Here is a 23,122-nt window from a genome sequence, read left to right as displayed (position 1 = left end):
TCAACCAGTCTGTTGTTGAGAATTTTCGCCATTATTTTGTAGTCCGTGTTTAATAGCGAAATGGGTCGCCAGTTCGCTAAATCCTTTTTGTCCTTTCCTTTGTGAATCAAAATAATTTTAGCACGTTTCCAGCTATGCGGTATGTTTCCGTATATTAGCGCGTTGTTTATGATTTCTGTTAATCTCGAACCAATGTTTTGCCACATTGCAAGGTAGAATTCCACTGTCAGGCCGTCGAAACCCGGTGACCTTTCCCTGTTCATTGCTTTTAGTATTTGTAATATTTCGCTAGATTGTATTACCGATGTTTGTTCATTGTCTTTCCCGTGCATGCAGTCGTGTTGGTACGATGATAGATATTCGTCTTGATCGTACGAATTAATGCCGTCGTGTCGGGTCCACAATTCTGTGTAAAATTGTTCAATCTGGTTAGCAATAATATTACGGTCAGTCGTTACCGTTCCATCTCTGAGCTGAAGTTCTTTAAGCTCGGTCTTGCGTCGTCTTGTCTTTAATTCTTGCCAAAATTGTCTCGTCGTGTTAGGTTCACCTTCGCAACGGTCAATTTTGGTTAACATGCGCAATTTTCCCGTTACCCTCTGATACGTTATCTGAGGATCACAAGTTTTATATTTGTCTATCTCATATCTCTTACTTACGTTGGCAATTCTATCTTTTAGTCTGTCCCACCATTGTTGAATGCCATGGCAGTGTTGGATATTATTCTCTTCAAAGCTGATGAGATTAGATATTATATCTCGGTACACGTCATCTCGCAAAAGGTCATTATTACACTTCCAATTTTTTCTTCCCCATAGAGTGCTTGGCTCAATTGCGAGTGTTATTGTCGGACTTATGTGGTCAGCCACAAGGTTATTTTCATGTCCTGCATTCTGGACATGGCTCATGAGTTCACAAGATGCGTAGAAACGATCTAGTCTCCTCGCGTTTTTTCCAGTGACGTAAGTGAATACTTCGGCAAGAGGATGTTTACTCCTAAACACGTCAATCAGTTCCGCGTCATTAGTTAGCTTTTCAAAGTGTCTCTCGGCGCTTCTGACATGGAGGTTCTGTTTAATTCGAGTGTCTTTTTTGTCAATAATTAGGTTGAAATCACCACCCATTATAATCGGGACTTCAATTTCATGGATTTCTGATTCTAGTTGGATTAGGAAATCGTCACGTAACTTTCTCGCATCTGCGGATTGTCCAGACGGGGCATAAATATTTATTATAGTTATTGGACATTTGTCAATTTGAATGCAGAGGCATTGGGCACGGTTTTCGATCATGCTATAGTGGCGTAAAATTTTACCTTCGTGATGTTCTTTAATCATTATCGCAGTGCCAGAATATTGTCTCACTTCGTTCTTTGTGTTGAAGTAGATAATAAATCCGATATCCGCTGCCCAGTTACGTATATCCACATTATCGATCTTATGCGTTTCCTGAATCAATAATATATCCAAATTCGATGTCCGTATATATTGTTCCAAATCCTGTAGTCTGTTTGATAATCCATTTACGTTAACCGATGCTAGCTTCAATAGGTTCGCCATTGATTTTGTTTTGGGGGTCCTGCTGGATTATGGCTGTCTTTCTTTTACTGTTGTCTTTTTTAATACCATTTATATTCGGTTTTATTATTCTCACTTGGTTGCTTGTGTTGTTCCTGGTCGTTACTCTATTTCCGCATTGTTGTTTCGCCGCCTTATCTCAGCTGGCGCTCGGTTTTGGTCCTTTGTTGGCATTAGACGACTTTTTACTGAGTAGCTTTTGGGCCGTCTGTATTTCATTTGATTTGCCTGATTCGCGTTTTTTCTCGCTGACCTGAGGCTGTACGGAGTGTTCCTCTGTTGTGTCTTCATTCTCGTATGCAGCGTCCGCTGACGTGTAAGATTTCGTCATCACTGGGCTATTCGGCGCTGTTTGATTTCTGTTCGTGTCCTCATTCTGACTCATATTCAGGTCAGCTGGTTTCTCTGTTGTTATTCTCGTCGATTCGTTCGTATCGTCTGTTATTCTCTCACCAGCATTGGGTTCGCTTGAGTTTTTTCTCACAGGGTTATCTACGATTTGATCATTGACTCCCTCAGCATTTTCGATTTCAGCCTCGTGTTCGCTTTGTCTTTTGCTACGTTTTGCTTTGCATTCATCTGTACTATGGCCGAGCCGACTGCATTTCGCGCATTCCAATTTTTCGGATTGGCAATCTTTGACCATATGACCCGTCCTCTTGCAGTTGTAGCATCGCATTTGATATGCATCTGCAGCAGTCTGGATCCAGCATCTCACACCATCAATAATCATACTTTCTGGCATATCTTCTTTTCTGAAATCTTCCATCCAGATGTTTGTGTAGCCATTGTACCAGTTAGTATTCTTGTAAAGTACTCTTGTCTGATTGACAACCTTTCCGAATCCATATTTGTTCAGTTGTTCAACTGCCGTGTCCCTTTTAGTTTCACATGCTATGCCTTTGACAATAAGATGTGTTGCTGGACGCTTTGGGAGCTCTATGGTTATCTCGTTAAACCCTGCCTGTGCAGGGTTTCGGCTCAGCTCTTGTAGCAATTCGTCTTTTAGCTTCTTTCCACTTTTATCTTCTTTCATTGTGATAACGAATGTTCCGGCTTTCAGTTTGTATACTCCTTCAATGTGTTCATGGTACTTTGCAGTGATGGTGTTGCTTTCCAGCTCTTTTGCTACAATATCAAGGTCAAGGTTGTCTTCTCCCCTTACGAAGTAAGACCTATTTCTCGTATTCTTGTAGATCGGTATTTCTTGCTTGGTTTTCTTGTATGTTGTTGTATTCTTTGATTTCGACGTTACTGTTGCATATGATGGCTGTGTAGCATTTCCTTCTGCTTCACTAGCGTTGCAGGTCGTCATGGCCGTCGCCATTATCAATCTTTTACCTTTCTCAGGTGTTATGTCTTATATCCAGTATATTTCGTTTATCCAATATATTCGGTATATCCAGTACTTCGCGTAATCCAGTAATACCTCGCCTCTAAGCTAGTAATCTTCCGCAGCGTCGAAAACACGTCCGTCTCGCTCGCCGCCTCTCTCGGCCCAACGTTGCTTGCCCAACGTTGCTTGACTTCCGAGATCGGACGAGATCGGGTATATTCAACGTGGTATGGTCGTAGGCGACAGATGGAGACAGTTTCTGCCGTTTTATGTGACATTGTCCGTTTCTCTAAGACGATTGCGATATAATGAAAATGCGTTAGGCCGACTACAATTACAAATTTCGCGCGATACTTCATCATCATCATCATTGGTTTATTAGCAATTTTATCAGTTCAATACACCACAAAAATGCGATACAATGAAAAGACAGGAAGATGTCGAAGCGACAAGGAGTAGTCTATGGAATCTGACACCCACCTTGGCCTAGGCGATGTAAAGAGGAGGCATGCACACTGAATGAAAGTAAAGAAGATAGTATAGAAAAAGAATGCGACAAGAAATAGGGCGGCATGTCATGGGAAGCGAGATCGATAGGTCAGTCGTGGTCCGGTAATCTTGAGGATGTACTGTATTTATTTAGTAGTAATTGCTTGTATTTCGACTTGAATGTGGACATGCTCGTCGACTGTCGGATGGCCGGCGGGATACTGTTCCACACATCAGGTCCGGCATATTTGATGGAGCGATGATCTTCGCGGTCGATCATATGATATTTGGACGACGTGGACGCGCGTGTGTTGTACTTGTGCGCTTTTGATTCAGAGGTAAAGAAGTCATTGAAGTATTCGGGGCAACGACCGCAGTGAAACTGATACATAAACTTGGCGATTTCTAGTTTCCGCATATCTTCAATGTTTAGGACGCCGTGAATACAGCGCAGCGATCAAATTGATCGAGTTTGTGCGAAAAAAATGAAAAAGCCGCCTACTACACCCGGTATTCCCAGCCGGTCACCCATGCAAGTACTAACCGGGCCCAACGTTACTTGACTTCCGAGATCGGGTATATTCAACGTGGTATGGTCGTAGGCGACAGATCGTGTCAGTTTCTGCCGTTTTATGTGACATTATCCGTTTCTTTTAGACGATTGCGATATAATGAAAATGCGTTAGGCCGACTACAATTACAAATTTCGCGCGATACTTCATACGTGAATACAGCGCAGCGATCAAATTGATCGAGTTTGTGCGAAAAAAATGAAAAAGCCGCCTACTACACCCGGTATTCCCAGCCGGTCACCCATGCAAGTACTAACCGGGCCCAACGTTACTTGACTTCCGAGATCGGACGAGATCGGGTATATTCAACGTGGTATGGTCGTAGGCGACAGATCGTGACAGTTTCTGCCGATTTATGTGACATTGTCCGTTTCTCTAAGACGATTGCGATATAATGAAAATGCGTTAGGCCGACTACAATTACAAATTTCGCGCGATACTTCATACGTGAATACAGCGCAGCGATCAAATTGATCGAGTTTGTGCGAAAAAAATGAAAAAGCCGCCTACTACACCCGGTATTCCCAGCCGGTCACCCATGCAAGTACTAACCGGGCCAAACATTGCTTGACTTCCGAGATCGGACGAGATCGGGTATATTCAACGTGGTATGGTCGTAGGCGACAGTGGTTACGATCTGTGCCGTTTTTAGTGACAATTTACGTCGCCATGCTGTCGACGAGACGCCAGAATAGTATAGATAGTCTTATTGCGCCGAGGCACTTTCTGACCAACTAGAGGTCGAATATCATTGGCGTCCTGCTCTGTTCTTGTATCTTGTCGACAAACACACAAGTAAGCTCTCGCTGTCAGAGTAGTTATTTTATTGCACTTTTCGTCATGTGAAAACAGCACGAGATTTCGATATAATGACAATGTGTCAGGCCTAGTATAACTACCAATTGAAATAAGCGGCGGCCAGCAAATGATGACAATCATAGTTGTACGTAGGCCTACGTGCGCATACAAAACAGTTGCAATCAAAACGATCGAGTTTGCGCATAAAAAATGCAAAAGCCGCCTACCTACACCCGGTATTCCCAGCCGGTCACCCATGCAAGTACTAACCGGGCCCAACGTTGCTTGACTTCCGAGATCGGACGAGATCGGGTATATTCAACGCGGTATGGTCGTAGGCGACAGTGGTTACGATCTGTGCCGTTTTATGTGACAATTTCCGTCGCCATGCTGTCGACGAGACGCCAGAATAGTAGATAGTCTTATTGCGCCGAGGCACTTTCTGACCAACTAGAATTCGAATATCATTGTCGTCCTGCTCTGTTCTTGTGTCTGGTCGAAAAACAGACAAGTAAGCTCTCGCTGTCAGAGTAGTTATTTTATTGGAATTTTCGTCATGTCAAAACAGCACGAGATTGCGATATCATGAAAATGTGTTAGGCCGACTACAATTACAAATTTCGCGCGATACTTCATACGTGAATACAGCGCAGCGATCAAATTGATCGAGTTTGTGCGAAAAAAATGAAAAAGCCGCCTACTACACCCGGTATTCCCAGCCGGTCACCCATGCAAGTACTAACCGGGCCCAACGTTGCTTGACTTCCGAGATCGGACGAGATCGGGTATATTCAACGTGGTATGGTCGTAGGCGACAGTGGTTACGATCTGTGCCGTTTTATGTGACAATTTCCGTCGCCATGCTGTCGACGAGACGCCAGAATAGTATAGATAGTCTTATTGCGCCGAGGCACTTTCTGACCAACAAGAGGTCGAATATCATTGGCGTCCTGCTCTGTTCTTGTGTCTGGTCGAAAAACAGACAAGTAAGCTCTCGCTGTCAGAGTAGTTATTTTATTGGAATTTTCGTCATGTCAAAACAGCACGAGATTTCGATATCATGAAAATGTGTTAGGCCGACTACAATTACAAATTTCGCGCGATACTTCATACGTGAATACAGCGCAGCGATCAAATTGATCGAGTTTGTGCGAAAAAAATGAAAAAGCCGCCTACTACACCCGGTATTCCCAGCCGGTCACCCATGCAAGTACTAACCGGGCCCAACGTTACTTGACTTCCGAGATCGGACGAGATCGGGTATATTCAACGTGGTATGGTCGTAGGCGACAGATGGAGACAGTTTCTGCCGTTTTATGTGACATTGTCCGTTTCTCTAAGACGATTGCGATATAATGAAAATGCGTTAGGCCGACTACAATTACAAATTTCGCGCGATACTTCATCATCATCATCATTGGTTTATTAGCAATTTTATCAGTTCAATACACCACAAAAATGCGATACAATGAAAAGACAGGAAGATGTCGAAGCGACAAGGAGTAGTCTATGGAATCTGACACCCACCTTGGCCTAGGCGATGTAAAGAGGAGGCATGCACACTGAATGAAAGTAAAGAAGATAGTATAGAAAAAGAATGCGACAAGAAATAGGGCGGCATGTCATGGGAAGCGAGATCGATAGGTCAGTCGTGGTCCGGTAATCTTGAGGATGTACTGTATTTATTTAGTAGTAATTGCTTGTATTTCGACTTGAATGTGGACATGCTCGTCGACTGTCGGATGGCCGGCGGGATACTGTTCCACACATCAGGTCCGGCATATTTGATGGAGCGATGATCTTCGCGGTCGATCATATGATATTTGGACGACGTGGACGCGCGTGTGTTGTACTTGTGCGCTTTTGATTCAGAGGTAAAGAAGTCATTGAAGTATTCGGGGCAACGACCGCAGTGAAACTGATACATAAACTTGGCGATTTCTAGTTTCCGCATATCTTCAATGTTTAGGACGCCGTGAATACAGCGCAGCGATCAAATTGATCGAGTTTGTGCGAAAAAAATGAAAAAGCCGCCTACTACACCCGGTATTCCCAGCCGGTCACCCATGCAAGTACTAACCGGGCCCAACGTTACTTGACTTCCGAGATCGGGTATATTCAACGTGGTATGGTCGTAGGCGACAGATCGTGTCAGTTTCTGCCGTTTTATGTGACATTATCCGTTTCTTTTAGACGATTGCGATATAATGAAAATGCGTTAGGCCGACTACAATTACAAATTTCGCGCGATACTTCATACGTGAATACAGCGCAGCGATCAAATTGATCGAGTTTGTGCGAAAAAAATGAAAAAGCCGCCTACTACACCCGGTATTCCCAGCCGGTCACCCATGCAAGTACTAACCGGGCCCAACGTTACTTGACTTCCGAGATCGGACGAGATCGGGTATATTCAACGTGGTATGGTCGTAGGCGACAGATCGTGACAGTTTCTGCCGATTTATGTGACATTGTCCGTTTCTCTAAGACGATTGCGATATAATGAAAATGCGTTAGGCCGACTACAATTACAAATTTCGCGCGATACTTCATACGTGAATACAGCGCAGCGATCAAATTGATCGAGTTTGTGCGAAAAAAATGAAAAAGCCGCCTACTACACCCGGTATTCCCAGCCGGTCACCCATGCAAGTACTAACCGGGCCAAACATTGCTTGACTTCCGAGATCGGACGAGATCGGGTATATTCAACGTGGTATGGTCGTAGGCGACAGTGGTTACGATCTGTGCCGTTTTTAGTGACAATTTACGTCGCCATGCTGTCGACGAGACGCCAGAATAGTATAGATAGTCTTATTGCGCCGAGGCACTTTCTGACCAACTAGAGGTCGAATATCATTGGCGTCCTGCTCTGTTCTTGTATCTTGTCGACAAACACACAAGTAAGCTCTCGCTGTCAGAGTAGTTATTTTATTGCACTTTTCGTCATGTGAAAACAGCACGAGATTTCGATATAATGACAATGTGTCAGGCCTAGTATAACTACCAATTGAAATAAGCGGCGGCCAGCAAATGATGACAATCATAGTTGTACGTAGGCCTACGTGCGCATACAAAACAGTTGCAATCAAAACGATCGAGTTTGCGCATAAAAAATGCAAAAGCCGCCTACCTACACCCGGTATTCCCAGCCGGTCACCCATGCAAGTACTAACCGGGCCCAACGTTGCTTGACTTCCGAGATCGGACGAGATCGGGTATATTCAACGCGGTATGGTCGTAGGCGACAGTGGTTACGATCTGTGCCGTTTTATGTGACAATTTCCGTCGCCATGCTGTCGACGAGACGCCAGAATAGTAGATAGTCTTATTGCGCCGAGGCACTTTCTGACCAACTAGAATTCGAATATCATTGTCGTCCTGCTCTGTTCTTGTGTCTGGTCGAAAAACAGACAAGTAAGCTCTCGCTGTCAGAGTAGTTATTTTATTGGAATTTTCGTCATGTCAAAACAGCACGAGATTGCGATATCATGAAAATGTGTTAGGCCGACTACAATTACAAATTTCGCGCGATACTTCATACGTGAATACAGCGCAGCGATCAAATTGATCGAGTTTGTGCGAAAAAAATGAAAAAGCCGCCTACTACACCCGGTATTCCCAGCCGGTCACCCATGCAAGTACTAACCGGGCCCAACGTTGCTTGACTTCCGAGATCGGACGAGATCGGGTATATTCAACGTGGTATGGTCGTAGGCGACAGTGGTTACGATCTGTGCCGTTTTATGTGACAATTTCCGTCGCCATGCTGTCGACGAGACGCCAGAATAGTATAGATAGTCTTATTGCGCCGAGGCACTTTCTGACCAACAAGAGGTCGAATATCATTGGCGTCCTGCTCTGTTCTTGTGTCTGGTCGAAAAACAGACAAGTAAGCTCTCGCTGTCAGAGTAGTTATTTTATTGGAATTTTCGTCATGTCAAAACAGCACGAGATTTCGATATCATGAAAATGTGTTAGGCCGACTACAATTACAAATTTCGCGCGATACTTCATACGTGAATACAGCGCAGCGATCAAATTGATCGAGTTTGTGCGAAAAAAATGAAAAAGCCGCCTACTACACCCGGTATTCCCAGCCGGTCACCCATGCAAGTACTAACCGGGCCCAACGTTACTTGACTTCCGAGATCGGACGAGATCGGGTATATTCAACGTGGTATGGTCGTAGGCGACAGATGGAGACAGTTTCTGCCGTTTTATGTGACATTGTCCGTTTCTCTAAGACGATTGCGATATAATGAAAATGCGTTAGGCCGACTACAATTACAAATTTCGCGCGATACTTCATCATCATCATCATTGGTTTATTAGCAATTTTATCAGTTCAATACACCACAAAAATGCGATACAATGAAAAGACAGGAAGATGTCGAAGCGACAAGGAGTAGTCTATGGAATCTGACACCCACCTTGGCCTAGGCGATGTAAAGAGGAGGCATGCACACTGAATGAAAGTAAAGAAGATAGTATAGAAAAAGAATGCGACAAGAAATAGGGCGGCATGTCATGGGAAGCGAGATCGATAGGTCAGTCGTGGTCCGGTAATCTTGAGGATGTACTGTATTTATTTAGTAGTAATTGCTTGTATTTCGACTTGAATGTGGACATGCTCGTCGACTGTCGGATGGCCGGCGGGATACTGTTCCACACATCAGGTCCGGCATATTTGATGGAGCGATGATCTTCGCGGTCGATCATATGATATTTGGACGACGTGGACGCGCGTGTGTTGTACTTGTGCGCTTTTGATTCAGAGGTAAAGAAGTCATTGAAGTATTCGGGGCAACGACCGCAGTGAAACTGATACATAAACTTGGCGATTTCTAGTTTCCGCATATCTTCAATGTTTAGGACGCCGTGAATACAGCGCAGCGATCAAATTGATCGAGTTTGTGCGAAAAAAATGAAAAAGCCGCCTACTACACCCGGTATTCCCAGCCGGTCACCCATGCAAGTACTAACCGGGCCCAACGTTACTTGACTTCCGAGATCGGGTATATTCAACGTGGTATGGTCGTAGGCGACAGATCGTGTCAGTTTCTGCCGTTTTATGTGACATTATCCGTTTCTTTTAGACGATTGCGATATAATGAAAATGCGTTAGGCCGACTACAATTACAAATTTCGCGCGATACTTCATACGTGAATACAGCGCAGCGATCAAATTGATCGAGTTTGTGCGAAAAAAATGAAAAAGCCGCCTACTACACCCGGTATTCCCAGCCGGTCACCCATGCAAGTACTAACCGGGCCCAACGTTACTTGACTTCCGAGATCGGACGAGATCGGGTATATTCAACGTGGTATGGTCGTAGGCGACAGATCGTGACAGTTTCTGCCGTTTTATGTGACATTGTCCGTTTCTCTAAGACGATTGCGATATAATGAAAATGCGTTAGGCCGACTACAATTACAAATTTCGCGCGATACTTCATACGTGAATACAGCGCAGCGATCAAATTGATCGAGTTTGTGCGAAAAAAATGAAAAAGCCGCCTACTACACCCGGTATTCCCAGCCGGTCACCCATGCAAGTACTAACCGGGCCCAACGTTACTTGACTTCCGAGATCGGACGAGATCGGGTATATTCAACGTGGTATGGTCGTAGGCGACAGATCGTGACAGTTTCTGCCGTTTTATGTGACATTGTCCGTTTCTCTAAGACGATTGCGATATAATGAAAATGCGTTAGGCCGACTACAATTACAAATTTCGCGCGATACTTCATACGTGAATACAGCGCAGCGATCAAATTGATCGAGTTTGTGCGAAAAAAATGAAAAAGCCGCCTACTACACCCGGTATTCCCAGCCGGTCACCCATGCAAGTACTAACCGGGCCAAACATTGCTTGACTTCCGAGATCGGACGAGATCGGGTATATTCAACGTGGTATGGTCGTAGGCGACAGTGGTTACGATCTGTGCCGTTTTTAGTGACAATTTACGTCGCCATGCTGTCGACGAGACGCCAGAATAGTATAGATAGTCTTATTGCGCCGAGGCACTTTCTGACCAACTAGAGGTCGAATATCATTGGCGTCCTGCTCTGTTCTTGTATCTTGTCGACAAACACACAAGTAAGCTCTCGCTGTCAGAGTAGTTATTTTATTGCACTTTTCGTCATGTGAAAACAGCACGAGATTTCGATATAATGACAATGTGTCAGGCCTAGTATAACTACCAATTGAAATAAGCGGCGGCCAGCAAATGATGACAATCATAGTTGTACGTAGGCCTACGTGCGCATACAAAACAGTTGCAATCAAAACGATCGAGTTTGCGCATAAAAAATGCAAAAGCCGCCTACCTACACCCGGTATTCCCAGCCGGTCACCCATGCAAGTACTAACCGGGCCCAACGTTGCTTGACTTCCGAGATCGGACGAGATCGGGTATATTCAACGCGGTATGGTCGTAGGCGACAGTGGTTACGATCTGTGCCGTTTTATGTGACAATTTCCGTCGCCATGCTGTCGACGAGACGCCAGAATAGTAGATAGTCTTATTGCGCCGAGGCACTTTCTGACCAACTAGAAGTCGAATATCATTGTCGTCCTGCTCTGTTCTTGTGTCTGGTCGAAAAACAGACAAGTAAGCTCTCGCTGTCAGAGTAGTTATTTTATTGGAATTTTCGTCATGTCAAAACAGCACGAGATTGCGATATCATGAAAATGTGTTAGGCCGACTACAATTACAAATTTCGCGCGATACTTCATACGTGAATACAGCGCAGCGATCAAATTGATCGAGTTTGTGCGAAAAAAATGAAAAAGCCGCCTACTACACCCGGTATTCCCAGCCGGTCACCCATGCAAGTACTAACCGGGCCCAACGTTGCTTGACTTCCGAGATCGGACGAGATCGGGTATATTCAACGTGGTATGGTCGTAGGCGACAGTGGTTACGATCTGTGCCGTTTTATGTGACAATTTCCGTCGCCATGCTGTCGACGAGACGCCAGAATAGTATAGATAGTCTTATTGCGCCGAGGCACTTTCTGACCAACAAGAGGTCGAATATCATTGGCGTCCTGCTCTGTTCTTGTGTCTGGTCGAAAAACAGACAAGTAAGCTCTCGCTGTCAGAGTAGTTATTTTATTGGAATTTTCGTCATGTCAAAACAGCACGAGATTTCGATATCATGAAAATGTGTTAGGCCGACTACAATTACAAATTTCGCGCGATACTTCATACGTGAATACAGCGCAGCGATCAAATTGATCGAGTTTGTGCGAAAAAAATGAAAAAGCCGCCTACTACACCCGGTATTCCCAGCCGGTCACCCATGCAAGTACTAACCGGGCCCAACGTTACTTGACTTCCGAGATCGGACGAGATCGGGTATATTCAACGTGGTATGGTCGTAGGCGACAGATGGAGACAGTTTCTGCCGTTTTATGTGACATTGTCCGTTTCTCTAAGACGATTGCGATATAATGAAAATGCGTTAGGCCGACTACAATTACAAATTTCGCGCGATACTTCATCATCATCATCATTGGTTTATTAGCAATTTTATCAGTTCAATACACCACAAAAATGCGATACAATGAAAAGACAGGAAGATGTCGAAGCGACAAGGAGTAGTCCATGGAATCTGACACCCACCTTGGCCTAGGCGATGTAAAGAGGAGGCATGCACACTGAATGAAAGTAAAGAAGATAGTATAGAAAAAGAATGCGACAAGAAATAGGGCGGCATGTCATGGGAAGCGAGATCGATAGGTCAGTCGTGGTCCGGTAATCTTGAGGATGTACTGTATTTATTTAGTAGTAATTGCTTGTATTTCGACTTGAATGTGGACATGCTCGTCGACTGTCGGATGGCCGGCGGGATACTGTTCCACACATCAGGTCCGGCATATTTGATGGAGCGATGATCTTCGCGGTCGATCATATGATATTTGGACGACGTGGACGCGCGTGTGTTGTACTTGTGCGCTTTTGATTCAGAGGTAAAGAAGTCATTGAAGTATTCGGGGCAACGACCGCAGTGAAACTGATACATAAACTTGGCGATTTCTAGTTTCCGCATATCTTCAATGTTTAGGACGCCGTGAATACAGCGCAGCGATCAAATTGATCGAGTTTGTGCGAAAAAAATGAAAAAGCCGCCTACTACACCCGGTATTCCCAGCCGGTCACCCATGCAAGTACTAACCGGGCCCAACGTTACTTGACTTCCGAGATCGGACGAGATCGGGTATATTCAACGTGGTATGGTCGTAGGCGACAGATCGTGACAGTTTCTGCCGTTTTATGTGACATTGTCCGTTTCTCTAAGACGATTGCGATATAATGAAAATGCGTTAGGCCGACTACAATTACAAATTTCGCGCGATACTTCATACGTGAATACAGCGCAGCGATCAAATTGATCGAGTTTGTGCGAAAAAAATGAAAAAGCCGCCTACTACACCCGGTATTCCCAGCCGGTCACCCATGCAAGTACTAACCGTTTTAGTGATGTTTATTCAAGTATGTACATAAAATATCAAAAATTTCATAAAGAAAATCTTTCCCCATCATCGGTTCATCTCGTCTCAGCCGTTGCCGAAGTCGGATTCTTATTCGCTGTCGTGGTAGACGCCGTCGTAGGTTGGCGCTCGTAGTCGCTCGGCTCATCTCATCGCATCAGTCGATGTCGATTCGTTGTTGCGGTCGTAGTAGGAGCCGCCAGTACTTGGCGCTCGTTTGCGTGTGTTTTTCATATAAATTTGGTGGCGTGGTGAGGGGTGGGGTAGGAATATGGTAGGGTTAGGGGTGGATTGGGTAGGGGTGGGGGGGGGCGGGGGGTGGGGGGGTGGGGGGTGGGGGGGTTTGTTGTTTAGGGTTGAGGTAAAGAGGGATGGGATGGGAGGTTTGGGGGGGGGATAGGTGGTAGGTGGATTGGTTGGGTTTTGTGGGTCGATAACTACAATACAATTTATCGCGCGAGCGTTTAATGGGCTCGCTTAAATTATTCGGTATATTTTACTTCTTATATCGTTGATGCGTTCGTCAATATTTTGGGCGTATTCATTTTGTATGTCGAGTGCATTTTTCCATTCCCACACAAGGGTTTTCACGTTCATAAAAGCTTTTATTATAGTCGGAGCTTGCGGTCCGTCGTAGACGTTGCGTATGATCTCGTCGGGTGTAGCGTCAATAGTCGTTTGCAGGTCGTTCTCGAGATCCTGTATTACAAGAGAGAACAGTTTTTTGTAAGTTGCGCATTCGGCGAAGGTGTGACGCAGAGTATCTTCGGCGTGTTGGCAGAATTTGCATTTGTTTTTCAAGTAGGCGTCTTTTCTTCGTACCCAGCCTGCGTTGGTTTTTCTGGAGCCTGTAAAGTAGCTCTCAGTGTTAATGCGATAAGAAATCTCACGTTTCTTGTTGTCAATGTGATCTTTGATATTGGGCTGGTATAGCCATATCTCTTTCCAGTCCGCCATGCGGCTTCCTTCTTGTTGCGTCTTTGTTTTAACAAGGATCTGGTACATTTCTTTCTGGCTTAGTTCTTGTATATCCTGTGATTGACTTTTAATTACGTCGAATATTTCCTTTTCTTTCTTCCATTTCTCCGTCAATGTATTTCTGTGAGGGTAGAGGTTGTTGTATAAATTGCAATTTATGTCGCTCACCTTCGTTGTGAGATTGTATATCGCTTCTGCATGCCAGATATCAATCGGGTTCTCGAGTCGACTAAGTTGTTGTAGTCTTTTTGCTCTCTTTGCTTGTGTTGCAGATTCGATATCTGGCATATCAATCCCTCCTTCTGGCTTAGGTCTGATCAGTTGCATTCTGCTTTTTTGCTCGAGTTTCTCAGGACTCCACAGTAGGCCGAAGACGAGGCGTTCGAGTTGCTTGAGCTTGTCACCTGGAATTTGCTTGTTGGCATATGTATAAGTTATTTTGCTAATTATGTATGCCTTAATCGCCATTATTTTACCAATCCAAGAAAGTCGTTTTGATTTAATATGCCTTACGCTTTTCTCGACTCCTTGCCAGAGTCTGTCGAAGTTCATTTGCAGTTCGCTTTCACCGTGGTATAGGCCCAGTATCTTAATTACTGGCTTTAGCATATCTGCGTGCGCAGTTTTTTGCAGTTTGATACGCGATTTTTCGTTCAGCGGTAGGATTTCCGTCTTGTCTGTGTTGATATCTTGACCTGTCACTCTGTGCAAGCTTTGATATTCGTTAATGACTGTGGCAATAGAGTCAGTTGTTCTTAGATACAGTGTGACGTCATCAGCAAATTGGTCTAATTTATGCTCTATCCCGCCGATTCGGATACCCTTGATGTTGTCGTTAGTGCATAATTTGTGGGCTAGCGGGTCTGCGCTAATCGCGTATAGCGTCATACTCAAAGGACATCCTTGTCTAATGCCCCTCGTACAATTTACGTTGGCTGCTTGGAGGCCGTTAACCTCGAGGGTCGCAATAGGATTATCATATATAGCTTTGATCACTTTAAGAGTTTCTCTCGTGACGGGCAGTTTACCAAGCACTTTGAAGAGCATTTGGTGATTTACCTTATCAAAGGCTTTCCTTGCGTCTATTGTCATTATATAACCTTCCAAAGGTTTTTCTTGATGATAATTAACAATTGCACTCACATTGTTGTGTATCACGTCCATTTGTCTTCCGGGAATTCCCGCTTTCTGTGTCATGTTGATGTTGCTCGAAATTTCCTCAACCAGTCTGTTGTTGAGAATTTTCGCCATTATTTTGTAGTCCGTGTTTAATAGCGAAATGGGTCGCCAGTTCGCTAAATCCTTTTTGTCCTTTCCTTTGTGAATCAAAATAATTTTAGCACGTTTCCAGCTATGCGGTATGTTTCCGTATATTAGCGCGTTGTTTATGATTTCTGTTAATCTCGAGCCAATGTTTTGCCACATTGCAAGGTAGAATTCCACTGTCAGGCCGTCGAAACCCGGTGACCTTTCCCTGTTCATTGCTTTTAGTATTTGTAATATTTCGCTAGATTGTATTACCGATGTTTGTTCATTGTCTTTCCCGTGCATGCAGTCGTGTTGGTACGATGATAGATATTCGTCTTGATCGTACGAATTAATGCCGTCGTACTAACCGGGCCAAACATTGCTTGACTTCCGAGATCGGACGAGATCGGGTATATTCAACGTGGTATGGTCGTAGGCGACAGTGGTTACGATCTGTGCCGTTTTATGTGACAATTTCCGTCGCCATGCTGTCGACGAGACGCCAGAATAGTAGATAGTCTTATTGCGCCGAGGCACTTTCTGACCAACTAGAAGTCGAATATCATTGTCGTCCTGCTCTGTTCTTGTGTCTGGTCGAAAAACAGACAAGTAAGCTCTCGCTGTCAGAGTAGTTATTTTATTGGAATTTTCGTCATGTCAAAACAGCACGAGATTGCGATATCATGAAAATGTGTTAGGCCGACTACAATTACAAATTTCGCGCGATACTTCATACGTGAATACAGCGCAGCGATCAAATTGATCGAGTTTGTGCGAAAAAAATGAAAAAGCCGCCTACTACACCCGGTATTCCCAGCCGGTCACCCATGCAAGTACTAACCGGGCCCAACGTTGCTTGACTTCCGAGATCGGACGAGATCGGGTATATTCAACGTGGTATGGTCGTAGGCGACAGTGGTTACGATCTGTGCCGTTTTATGTGACAATTTCCGTCGCCATGCTGTCGACGAGACGCCAGAATAGTATAGATAGTCTTATTGCGCCGAGGCACTTTCTGACCAACAAGAGGTCGAATATCATTGGCGTCCTGCTCTGTTCTTGTGTCTGGTCGAAAAACAGACAAGTAAGCTCTCGCTGTCAGAGTAGTTATTTTATTGGAATTTTCGTCATGTCAAAACAGCACGAGATTTCGATATCATGAAAATGTGTTAGGCCGACTACAATTACAAATTTCGCGCGATACTTCATACGTGAATACAGCGCAGCGATCAAATTGATCGAGTTTGTGCGAAAAAAATGAAAAAGCCGCCTACTACACCCGGTATTCCCAGCCGGTCACCCATGCAAGTACTAACCGGGCCCAACGTTACTTGACTTCCGAGATCGGACGAGATCGGGTATATTCAACGTGGTATGGTCGTAGGCGACAGATGGAGACAGTTTCTGCCGTTTTATGTGACATTGTCCGTTTCTCTAAGACGATTGCGATATAATGAAAATGCGTTAGGCCGACTACAATTACAAATTTCGCGCGATACTTCATCATCATCATCATTGGTTTATTAGCAATTTTATCAGTTCAATACACCACAAAAATGCGATACAATGAAAAGACAGGAAGATGTCGAAGCGACAAGGAGTAGTCCATGGAATCTGACACCCACCTTGGCCTAGGCGATGTAAAGAGGAGGCATGCACACTGAATGAAAGTAAAGAAGATAGTATAGAAAAAGAATGCGACAAGAAATAGGGCGGCATGTCATGGGAAGCGAGATCGATAGGTCAGTCGTGGTCCGGTAATCTTGAGGATGTACTGTATTTATTTAGTAGTAATTGCTTGTATTTCGACTTGAATGTGGACATGCTCGTCGACTGTCGGATGGCCGGCGGGATACTGTTCCACACATCAGGTCCGGCATATTTGATGGAGCGATGATCTTCGCGGTCGATCATATGATATTTGGACGACGTGGACGCGCGTGTGTTGTACTTGTGCGCTTTTGATTCAGAGGTAAAGAAGTCATTGAAGTATTCGGGGCAACGACCGCAGTGAAACTGATACATAAACTTGGCGATTTCTAGTTTCCGCATATCTTCAATGTTTAGGACGCCGTGAATACAGCGCAGCGATCAAATTGATCGAGTTTGTGCGAAAAAAATGAAAAAGCCGCCTACTACACCCGGTATTCCCAGCCGGTCACCCATGCAAGTACTAACCGGGCCCAACGTTACTTGACTTCCGAGATCGGACGAGATCGGGTATATTCAACGTGGTATGGTCGTAGGCGACAGATCGTGACAGTTTCTGCCGTTTTATGTGACATTGTCCGTTTCTCTAAGACGATTGCGATATAATGAAAATGCGTTAGGCCGACTACAATTACAAATTTCGCGCGATACTTCATACGTGAATACAGCGCAGCGATCAAATTGATCGAGTTTGTGCGAAAAAAATGAAAAAGCCGCCTACTACACCCGGTATTCCCAGCCGGTCACCCATGCAAGTACTAACCGGGCCCAACGTTGCTTGACTTCCGAGATCGGACGAGATCGGGTATATTCAACGTGGTATGGTCGTAGGCGACAGTGGTTACGATCTGTGCCGTTTTATGTGACAATTTCCGTCGCCATGCTGTCGACGAGACGCCAGAATAGTATAGATAGTCTTATTGCGCCGAGGCACTTTCTGACCAACAAGAGGTCGAATATCATTGGCGTCCTGCTCTGTTCTTGTGTCTGGTCGAAAAACAGACAAGTAAGCTCTCGCTGTCAGAGTAGTTATTTTATTGGAATTTTCGTCATGTCAAAACAGCACGAGATTTCGATATCATGAAAATGTGTTAGGCCGACTACAATTACAAATTTCGCGCGATACTTCATACGTGAATACAGCGCAGCGATCAAATTGATCGAGTTTGTGCGAAAAAAATGAAAAAGCCGCCTACTACACCCGGTATTCCCAGCCGGTCACCCATGCAAGTACTAACCGGGCCCAACGTTACTTGACTTCCGAGATCGGACGAGATCGGGTATATTCAACGTGGTATGGTCGTAGGCGACAGATGGAGACAGTTTCTGCCGTTTTATGTGACATTGTCCGTTTCTCTAAGACGATTGCGATATAATGAAAATGCGTTAGGCCGACTACAATTACAAATTTCGCGCGATACTTCATCATCATCATCATTGGTTTATTAGCAATTTTATCAGTTCAATACACCACAAAAATGCGATACAATGAAAAGACAGGAAGATGTCGAAGCGACAAGGAGTAGTCCATGGAATCTGACACCCACCTTGGCCTAGGCGATGTAAAGAGGAGGCATGCACACTGAATGAAAGTAAAGAAGATAGTATAGAAAAAGAATGCGACAAGAAATAGGGCGGCATGTCATGGGAAGCGAGATCGATAGGTCAGTCGTGGTCCGGTAATCTTGAGGATGTACTGTATTTATTTAGTAGTAATTGCTTGTATTTCGACTTGAATGTGGACATGCTCGTCGACTGTCGGATGGCCGGCGGGATACTGTTCCACACATCAGGTCCGGCATATTTGATGGAGCGATGATCTTCGCGGTCGATCATATGATATTTGGACGACGTGGACGCGCGTGTGTTGTACTTGTGCGCTTTTGATTCAGAGGTAAAGAAGTCATTGAAGTATTCGGGGCAACGACCGCAGTGAAACTGATACATAAACTTGGCGATTTCTAGTTTCCGCATATCTTCAATGTTTAGGACGCCGTGAATACAGCGCAGCGATCAAATTGATCGAGTTTGTGCGAAAAAAATGAAAAAGCCGCCTACTACACCCGGTATTCCCAGCCGGTCACCCATGCAAGTACTAACCGGGCCCAACGTTACTTGACTTCCGAGATCGGACGAGATCGGGTATATTCAACGTGGTATGGTCGTAGGCGACAGATCGTGACAGTTTCTGCCGTTTTATGTGACATTGTCCGTTTCTCTAAGACGATTGCGATATAATGAAAATGCGTTAGGCCGACTACAATTACAAATTTCGCGCGATACTTCATACGTGAATACAGCGCAGCGATCAAATTGATCGAGTTTGTGCGAAAAAAATGAAAAAGCCGCCTACTACACCCGGTATTCCCAGCCGGTCACCCATGCAAGTACTAACCGGGCCAAACATTGCTTGACTTCCGAGATCGGACGAGATCGGGTATATTCAACGTGGTATGGTCGTAGGCGACAGTGGTTACGATCTGTGCCGTTTTTAGTGACAATTTACGTCGCCATGCTGTCGACGAGACGCCAGAATAGTATAGATAGTCTTATTGCGCCGAGGCACTTTCTGACCAACTAGAGGTCGAATATCATTGGCGTCCTGCTCTGTTCTTGTATCTTGTCGACAAACACACAAGTAAGCTCTCGCTGTCAGAGTAGTTATTTTATTGCACTTTTCGTCATGTGAAAACAGCACGAGATTTCGATATAATGACAATGTGTCAGGCCTAGTATAACTACCAATTGAAATAAGCGGCGGCCAGCAAATGATGACAATCATAGTTGTACGTAGGCCTACGTGCGCATACAAAACAGTTGCAATCAAAACGATCGAGTTTGCGCATAAAAAATGCAAAAGCCGCCTACCTACACCCGGTATTCCCAGCCGGTCACCCATGCAAGTACTAACCGGGCCCAACGTTGCTTGACTTCCGAGATCGGACGAGATCGGGTATATTCAACGCGGTATGGTCGTAGGCGACAGTGGTTACGATCTGTGCCGTTTTATGTGACAATTTCCGTCGCCATGCTGTCGACGAGACGCCAGAATAGTAGATAGTCTTATTGCGCCGAGGCACTTTCTGACCAACTAGAAGTCGAATATCATTGTCGTCCTGCTCTGTTCTTGTGTCTGGTCGAAAAACAGACAAGTAAGCTCTCGCTGTCAGAGTAGTTATTTTATTGGAATTTTCGTCATGTCAAAACAGCACGAGATTGCGATATCATGAAAATGTGTTAGGCCGACTACAATTACAAATTTCGCGCGATACTTCATACGTGAATACAGCGCAGCGATCAAATTGATCGAGTTTGTGCGAAAAAAATGAAAAAGCCGCCTACTACACCCGGTATTCCCAGCCGGTCACCCATGCAAGTACTAACCGGGCCCAACGTTGCTTGACTTCCGAGATCGGACGAGATCGGGTATATTCAACGTGGTATGGTCGTAGGCGACAGTGGTTACGATCTGTGCCGTTTTATGTGACAATTTCCGTCGCCATGCTGTCGACGAGACGCCAGAATAGTATAGATAGTCTTATTGCGCCGAGGCACTTTCTGACCAACAAGAGGTCGAATATCATTGGCGTCCTGCTCTGTTCTTGTGTCTGGTCGAAAAACAGACAAGTAAGCTCTCGCTGTCAGAGTAGTTATTTTATTGGAATTTTCGTCATGTCAAAACAGCACGAGATTTCGATATCATGAAAATGTGTTAGGCCGACTACAATTACAAATTTCGCGCGATACTTCATACGTGAATACAGCGCAGCGATCAAATTGATCGAGTTTGTGCGAAAAAAATGAAAAAGCCGCCTACTACACCCGGTATTCCCAGCCGGTCACCCATGCAAGTACTAACCGGGCCCAACGTTACTTGACTTCCGAGATCGGACGAGATCGGGTATATTCAACGTGGTATGGTCGTAGGCGACAGATGGAGACAGTTTCTGCCGTTTTATGTGACATTGTCCGTTTCTCTAAGACGATTGCGATATAATGAAAATGCGTTAGGCCGACTACAATTACAAATTTCGCGCGATACTTCATCATCATCATCATTGGTTTATTAGCAATTTTATCAGTTCAATACACCACAAAAATGCGATACAATGAAAAGACAGGAAGATGTCGAAGCGACAAGGAGTAGTCTATGGAATCTGACACCCACCTTGGCCTAGGCGATGTAAAGAGGAGGCATGCACACTGAATGAAAGTAAAGAAGATAGTATAGAAAAAGAATGCGACAAGAAATAGGGCGGCATGTCATGGGAAGCGAGATCGATAGGTCAGTCGTGGTCCGGTAATCTTGAGGATGTACTGTATTTATTTAGTAGTAATTGCTTGTATTTCGACTTGAATGTGGACATGCTCGTCGACTGTCGGATGGCCGGCGGGATACTGTTCCACACATCAGGTCCGGCATATTTGATGGAGCGATGATCTTCGCGGTCGATCATATGATATTTGGACGACGTGGACGCGCGTGTGTTGTACTTGTGCGCTTTTGATTCAGAGGTAAAGAAGTCATTGAAGTATTCGGGGCAACGACCGCAGTGAAACTGATACATAAACTTGGCGATTTCTAGTTTCCGCATATCTTCAATGTTTAGGACGCCGTGAATACAGCGCAGCGATCAAATTGATCGAGTTTGTGCGAAAAAAATGAAAAAGCCGCCTACTACACCCGGTATTCCCAGCCGGTCACCCATGCAAGTACTAACCGGGCCCAACGTTACTTGACTTCCGAGATCGGGTATATTCAACGTGGTATGGTCGTAGGCGACAGATCGTGTCAGTTTCTGCCGTTTTATGTGACATTATCCGTTTCTTTTAGACGATTGCGATATAATGAAAATGCGTTAGGCCGACTACAATTACAAATTTCGCGCGATACTTCATACGTGAATACAGCGCAGCGATCAAATTGATCGAGTTTGTGCGAAAAAAATGAAAAAGCCGCCTACTACACCCGGTATTCCCAGCCGGTCACCCATGCAAGTACTAACCGGGCCCAACGTTACTTGACTTCCGAGATCGGACGAGATCGGGTATATTCAACGTGGTATGGTCGTAGGCGACAGATCGTGACAGTTTCTGCCGTTTTATGTGACATTGTCCGTTTCTCTAAGACGATTGCGATATAATGAAAATGCGTTAGGCCGACTACAATTACAAATTTCGCGCGATACTTCATACGTGAATACAGCGCAGCGATCAAATTGATCGAGTTTGTGCGAAAAAAATGAAAAAGCCGCCTACTACACCCGGTATTCCCAGCCGGTCACCCATGCAAGTACTAACCGGGCCAAACATTGCTTGACTTCCGAGATCGGACGAGATCGGGTATATTCAACGTGGTATGGTCGTAGGCGACAGTGGTTACGATCTGTGCCGTTTTTAGTGACAATTTACGTCGCCATGCTGTCGACGAGACGCCAGAATAGTATAGATAGTCTTATTGCGCCGAGGCACTTTCTGACCAACTAGAGGTCGAATATCATTGGCGTCCTGCTCTGTTCTTGTATCTTGTCGACAAACACACAAGTAAGCTCTCGCTGTCAGAGTAGTTATTTTATTGCACTTTTCGTCATGTGAAAACAGCACGAGATTTCGATATAATGACAATGTGTCAGGCCTAGTATAACTACCAATTGAAATAAGCGGCGGCCAGCAAATGATGACAATCATAGTTGTACGTAGGCCTACGTGCGCATACAAAACAGTTGCAATCAAAACGATCGAGTTTGCGCATAAAAAATGCAAAAGCCGCCTACCTACACCCGGTATTCCCAGCCGGTCACCCATGCAAGTACTAACCGGGCCCAACGTTGCTTGACTTCCGAGATCGGACGAGATCGGGTATATTCAACGCGGTATGGTCGTAGGCGACAGTGGTTACGATCTGTGCCGT

At 44.9% G+C, this 23,122-nt stretch overlaps 1 long non-coding RNA gene, 25 other non-coding genes and 9 pseudogenes across 26 annotated transcripts in view; 1 reads left to right on the top strand and 34 right to left on the bottom strand.

Annotated features, from left to right (window-relative positions):
* LOC145444709 (uncharacterized) overlaps positions 1-23,122 on the top strand; it is a 231,741-nt gene that overhangs the window by 179,196 nt on the left and 29,423 nt on the right. The window lies entirely within an intron of this gene.
* On the bottom strand, positions 3,898-4,006 carry LOC145451276 (5S ribosomal RNA; annotated as a pseudogene).
* On the bottom strand, positions 4,183-4,301 carry LOC145452911 (5S ribosomal RNA). Its single transcript, XR_013919585.1, has one exon. It is a non-coding gene; the product is annotated as a 5S ribosomal RNA (ribosomal RNA).
* On the bottom strand, positions 4,478-4,596 carry LOC145454341 (5S ribosomal RNA; annotated as a pseudogene).
* Positions 4,993-5,112, bottom strand: LOC145454067 (5S ribosomal RNA). The gene has a single exon (XR_013920026.1). It is a non-coding gene; the product is annotated as a 5S ribosomal RNA (ribosomal RNA).
* On the bottom strand, positions 5,467-5,585 carry LOC145452167 (5S ribosomal RNA). Its single transcript, XR_013919224.1, has one exon. It is a non-coding gene; the product is annotated as a 5S ribosomal RNA (ribosomal RNA).
* Positions 5,942-6,060, bottom strand: LOC145452905 (5S ribosomal RNA). Its single transcript, XR_013919583.1, has one exon. It is a non-coding gene; the product is annotated as a 5S ribosomal RNA (ribosomal RNA).
* Positions 6,804-6,912, bottom strand: LOC145451265 (5S ribosomal RNA; annotated as a pseudogene).
* LOC145452901 (5S ribosomal RNA) lies at positions 7,089-7,207 on the bottom strand. The gene has a single exon (XR_013919582.1). It is a non-coding gene; the product is annotated as a 5S ribosomal RNA (ribosomal RNA).
* LOC145454332 (5S ribosomal RNA) lies at positions 7,384-7,502 on the bottom strand (annotated as a pseudogene).
* Positions 7,899-8,018, bottom strand: LOC145454065 (5S ribosomal RNA). Its single transcript, XR_013920025.1, has one exon. It is a non-coding gene; the product is annotated as a 5S ribosomal RNA (ribosomal RNA).
* Positions 8,373-8,491, bottom strand: LOC145452164 (5S ribosomal RNA). Its single transcript, XR_013919223.1, has one exon. It is a non-coding gene; the product is annotated as a 5S ribosomal RNA (ribosomal RNA).
* On the bottom strand, positions 8,848-8,966 carry LOC145452888 (5S ribosomal RNA). Its single transcript, XR_013919580.1, has one exon. It is a non-coding gene; the product is annotated as a 5S ribosomal RNA (ribosomal RNA).
* Positions 9,710-9,818, bottom strand: LOC145451243 (5S ribosomal RNA; annotated as a pseudogene).
* On the bottom strand, positions 9,995-10,113 carry LOC145452880 (5S ribosomal RNA). Its single transcript, XR_013919577.1, has one exon. It is a non-coding gene; the product is annotated as a 5S ribosomal RNA (ribosomal RNA).
* Positions 10,290-10,408, bottom strand: LOC145452871 (5S ribosomal RNA). The gene has a single exon (XR_013919567.1). It is a non-coding gene; the product is annotated as a 5S ribosomal RNA (ribosomal RNA).
* On the bottom strand, positions 10,585-10,703 carry LOC145454328 (5S ribosomal RNA; annotated as a pseudogene).
* Positions 11,100-11,219, bottom strand: LOC145454059 (5S ribosomal RNA). The gene has a single exon (XR_013920022.1). It is a non-coding gene; the product is annotated as a 5S ribosomal RNA (ribosomal RNA).
* Positions 11,574-11,692, bottom strand: LOC145452158 (5S ribosomal RNA). The gene has a single exon (XR_013919216.1). It is a non-coding gene; the product is annotated as a 5S ribosomal RNA (ribosomal RNA).
* Positions 12,049-12,167, bottom strand: LOC145452865 (5S ribosomal RNA). The gene has a single exon (XR_013919565.1). It is a non-coding gene; the product is annotated as a 5S ribosomal RNA (ribosomal RNA).
* LOC145452860 (5S ribosomal RNA) lies at positions 12,911-13,029 on the bottom strand. Its single transcript, XR_013919564.1, has one exon. It is a non-coding gene; the product is annotated as a 5S ribosomal RNA (ribosomal RNA).
* On the bottom strand, positions 16,294-16,412 carry LOC145452153 (5S ribosomal RNA). The gene has a single exon (XR_013919213.1). It is a non-coding gene; the product is annotated as a 5S ribosomal RNA (ribosomal RNA).
* Positions 16,769-16,887, bottom strand: LOC145452855 (5S ribosomal RNA). Its single transcript, XR_013919563.1, has one exon. It is a non-coding gene; the product is annotated as a 5S ribosomal RNA (ribosomal RNA).
* LOC145452849 (5S ribosomal RNA) lies at positions 17,631-17,749 on the bottom strand. The gene has a single exon (XR_013919559.1). It is a non-coding gene; the product is annotated as a 5S ribosomal RNA (ribosomal RNA).
* LOC145452144 (5S ribosomal RNA) lies at positions 17,926-18,044 on the bottom strand. The gene has a single exon (XR_013919212.1). It is a non-coding gene; the product is annotated as a 5S ribosomal RNA (ribosomal RNA).
* LOC145452839 (5S ribosomal RNA) lies at positions 18,401-18,519 on the bottom strand. Its single transcript, XR_013919556.1, has one exon. It is a non-coding gene; the product is annotated as a 5S ribosomal RNA (ribosomal RNA).
* Positions 19,263-19,381, bottom strand: LOC145452834 (5S ribosomal RNA). The gene has a single exon (XR_013919542.1). It is a non-coding gene; the product is annotated as a 5S ribosomal RNA (ribosomal RNA).
* On the bottom strand, positions 19,558-19,676 carry LOC145454322 (5S ribosomal RNA; annotated as a pseudogene).
* On the bottom strand, positions 20,073-20,192 carry LOC145454053 (5S ribosomal RNA). The gene has a single exon (XR_013920021.1). It is a non-coding gene; the product is annotated as a 5S ribosomal RNA (ribosomal RNA).
* On the bottom strand, positions 20,547-20,665 carry LOC145452138 (5S ribosomal RNA). The gene has a single exon (XR_013919210.1). It is a non-coding gene; the product is annotated as a 5S ribosomal RNA (ribosomal RNA).
* Positions 21,022-21,140, bottom strand: LOC145452831 (5S ribosomal RNA). Its single transcript, XR_013919527.1, has one exon. It is a non-coding gene; the product is annotated as a 5S ribosomal RNA (ribosomal RNA).
* Positions 21,884-21,992, bottom strand: LOC145451232 (5S ribosomal RNA; annotated as a pseudogene).
* Positions 22,169-22,287, bottom strand: LOC145452819 (5S ribosomal RNA). The gene has a single exon (XR_013919525.1). It is a non-coding gene; the product is annotated as a 5S ribosomal RNA (ribosomal RNA).
* On the bottom strand, positions 22,464-22,582 carry LOC145454315 (5S ribosomal RNA; annotated as a pseudogene).
* LOC145454046 (5S ribosomal RNA) lies at positions 22,979-23,098 on the bottom strand. Its single transcript, XR_013920020.1, has one exon. It is a non-coding gene; the product is annotated as a 5S ribosomal RNA (ribosomal RNA).

Source organism: Botryllus schlosseri, chromosome 1 (genome assembly GCF_051294905.1).
Source record: "Botryllus schlosseri isolate E-star chromosome 1, Bs_hap1, whole genome shotgun sequence".
NCBI classification, from domain to species: domain Eukaryota; kingdom Metazoa; phylum Chordata; class Ascidiacea; order Stolidobranchia; family Styelidae; genus Botryllus; species Botryllus schlosseri.
This window is presented reverse-complemented; position numbering and strand designations above follow the sequence as displayed.